The sequence below is a fragment of the Poecilia latipinna genome, unplaced genomic scaffold, assembly GCF_001443285.1.
Source record: "Poecilia latipinna isolate Pla-1442-1.1 unplaced genomic scaffold, P_latipinna-1.0 Scaffold842, whole genome shotgun sequence".
Taxonomy (NCBI): Eukaryota; Metazoa; Chordata; class Actinopteri; order Cyprinodontiformes; family Poeciliidae; genus Poecilia; species Poecilia latipinna.
Genome location: NW_015113458.1, coordinates 86,105 through 89,775, shown reverse-complemented (window position 1 = coordinate 89,775; position 3,671 = coordinate 86,105).

The window sequence follows — 3,671 nt, the reverse complement described above, 5'->3', positions numbered from 1 at the left end:
TTTTTTTGTGAAAGTGGTTTCCCTGTCCCATTTGGAAAAAAAAAAAACCCCCCATTTAAAAAAAAAAAAAAAAAAAAAAACTAAAAAAAAAAAAAGTCATCCAAAGCAAACATGGGAGTGGCAGTGCGATGGTCTAGAAAAGCTTCAGGTCGATTACTTTCTGAAACCGTGAAGCATGTTTTCTTCCATAAAAAAGAAAAAAATCTGGAGATTGTCCACCCTTCACTCCACAAGGTCAAACCTCAAGCATTCTTGGGTTATTATTCAGCAGGACAACAAACTACAGCACACAATGAAGTAAACCTCTGAATGACTCACAAACAGAGGTTTTGGAGTGGCATAATTAAAGTTTGAACTGGTATTCAATTGGTTTGGTGTACCATGATCCTCAAACATGGTATTCATACTCGAAAACTCAAATTAAAACAATTCTGCAAACAAGAATGGAGTTAAAGTTAGACTCATTGCCACTTATTGCAAATGTTTGGCGGTACGTCGCTTCAGAGAGTGACAAAACTATTTTAGTAGAGTAAAACCTTTAATAAAGAAAAAAAAAAAATCCTGGTTGGCTTGAATGGCTGTTTTTTTTTTTTTTTTTTTGGGTGGGGGGGAAATATAAATATGTATTAATATTTGCAACGGCTATATTAGCCTCGTATAAAAATGTGTGAGATCTGAAGCAGGTAAGTGCTGTAAAACAAGCAAAAGAAATCAGTAGTGACGTTTTTTTTTGTTTTTTTTTACAGTACTGTAGTTGATTAATTAATATAAATACCTGTTGTCTAGCGTGCAGTCTAATTTTAAGTATGGTTAAAATTACCATACTTAAAGCAGATGTACTGTTGCACAGTACATCTGCAACAGTAAGGTTGCAGATGTACTGTGGCCGCTAATTTGTAGCAATGTTTAACGATTTGCACTTTAGTCCACCTTGTCGACGAGACAGGAAGTGCTAAAAAAAGAGATGAGCGCAGCGGAAATGTCATGCATCTTCTAATGCTGCTGCCGCCGCCATTGCTCTTGAGGAGTGAATGTGAGCCGTTCCCCTTCATCGGATTGTTGATGATCGGACTTACGATAAAAGTTCACAACTTTTAGAAAATAAAACAATAAAGGTGTGTTTACTGTTCAGAATGTGATCAGCTCCACAGCAGTCTGCGGGGTTTTAGTGCCCCCTAGAGGCGAGGCGAAATCAACGTTCAGGTCCTCGTGCAGGTGTTTGAGGAAGATACATCTACTTAAACAATTTCGCTGCTACCCTTTGAAGCAATAATTTAAAAACTTAAGAGGATGATGACATTTCATATGTTCATCTGTCCTTCTACTCACCCTGAAAAGTTTTTTTTTTCCTCCAGCAGGATTACTCTCCTGCAGAATAAAGAGAGAATAAAGAGTTTTAATGCATTTCCTGAAGACGCTTGAAAAATCAGCTTAGCCCATAAAGCAACATTGTAGAAAAGAAATAATAAACTTCAATCCCGTCGTGAACCTGTTGGATATGCTTCACACTTTACCGGTGTTTTCCTAAAGGTCAAGTTTGGTTTTCTGCACTCTCAGCTTTATTTCTGAATCGTACTAATTTAGCATTTTATTTGGCGTCAACGTGTTATAGGTCACAAACAATTAAGTTTGCCTAACCAATCAATGTTTTCATCTAGCCAAAATACTACTGCTCCTCAGTTTATCAGGTTTTCCTCTTTCACGTTTAGCAGGACAGAATAATGTGTGGTTGCTCACCGTCGACAGAAATAGATCATTGAGCAATGCCACGTTTGCTAAATCCTGCAAATGTGTGGATTTAGCAAGAAAAAGTTATACATTAGGTAAAGAAGTTTTTATTTTCACTAACCATGAAAACATTTACTTAAAAAATTTGGACTCTGTTTCAACACAGTTGGATACAGAAGAGATTACTTGTAGTTGGCAGTTAAACCATTGAAGGAAACACCCATGTTTGTATTCAGGAGTGTAACAGGGATGGTTTTACTCACCTTTGACCTCTCTTAGGAAAACAAGCCACTTCATAAGTCTGCAGATTGCTTCAATGACTATTAAATTTTGCCACTGCGCTTTTAGATCACTGGGTGGAGTGCCGGTTTACGTTTCCAAGCAACTGATCCGGCATTTCTCCAGACTTTAGCTTCACTGGGCAAACTGCCATACAACTCTCCAACCAGTGAGCTCATATTTCTGGGCTTGTTTATACTCACTTATTGATAAACCCATTTTTTTGTTGTTGTTTTATAAACTTATGTGTCATCTTAGTTATATTTATTTCAATATCAAATCATGAGCTACAAGTCTGTACATAACTGGAAAGGAAGATATGTAAAAAAAAAAAAAGACAGTATACACACTAAAGTTTAGATTTGATCTCCTTTTGCGCTCTAGCAATTTTATGCTAACATATTTATGAAATTATAAATATGTTTGTTGAGGAGGTAATGTTTATTTAGGTGTCTGATAAATGGAAATGTCGTTATCGAAGACAACAAAACAATGTTAACTTATTACATGACAAGCCCATTTTATTGTCTTCCATGGATGGAAACAGAAACTGTGTACAGAATGGTAGTCACATGCAATACAAAAATATGGATCTTTACGACAACATAAAAAACATGAATTGGCCCATCCTTAAAAAAACATGTACAGTCTTTTTACAGTGTTTTATACATGAAAAAATATAAATATATATTTACACATCTGAAATAGCCAGAGCAGTACCTAATCAAAAAAATGTTGAAGTATCTTACATATAAAATGTTTTTTTTTTAAATTATTATTATTATTTTTTTTTTTTACAAATTTTAGAAGAACTGTGTTAATTTGCTTTACATTAATTTATGTACATTACATACTACTGGATTTGGAACACAGGTACTGCAATCTCTCACAACAAAACCCTCCAAAAAAACAAAAATAATCCGACACTGAACGCTCACCCAGTTGCACGTGCACCAACAAGATAAAAAAAAACAACAACGAAAAAACAAACACATAAATACCAACAACCCAGCTGAAGCCAGGAGTCACAAAACGATGTACACAAGCGTGCCGAGGAGGTAATTATGGGAGGATTTTGGACACATTCGCATCAGATTCCTGATTGATGCACTTCAACCAAATAGATATTACGTTTTATACCTGTGTAGTTTTGACCTGCTTTCTTTTTACTGTGTAAAGCACACACAGAAACACACACACACACCTCTCACTGACCTGTTCTTGTTTTCAAATGTGTCCCATAAACAGAGATTTAGCAGATTATACGTAAAAAAAAATAGAAGACATACAAGAGAGCACATCACACTGGTCAGTCCTTGAGACTCGTCTGAAAAGAAACTGTAAAAACACAGCAAAAATCACCATGCAAAAGAAAAAAACAACTAAAATATAGCCCAAAAATAAGTTGTTGTTTTTTTTTTTTCTCCTTTTTGACAAAAGTGCATATTGTCTGGGCATGGGGTTAGTGAACAACATGCCGTCACACTAGCCATAAAGAAAAGCGAGGGAGTAGAGGAGGAAGGCAGCTGGTTTGAGAGCATCACTCATGCAGCCTGTCCGACAAGTGTCGAGCCCTCAGGGGGAAAAAAAAACAGAGATAAATGAAGTTGTCCGTTCAGTGATTGGGTCCGTTTTATGTCCAGCAGCGCCTTTTGCTTCGTGTG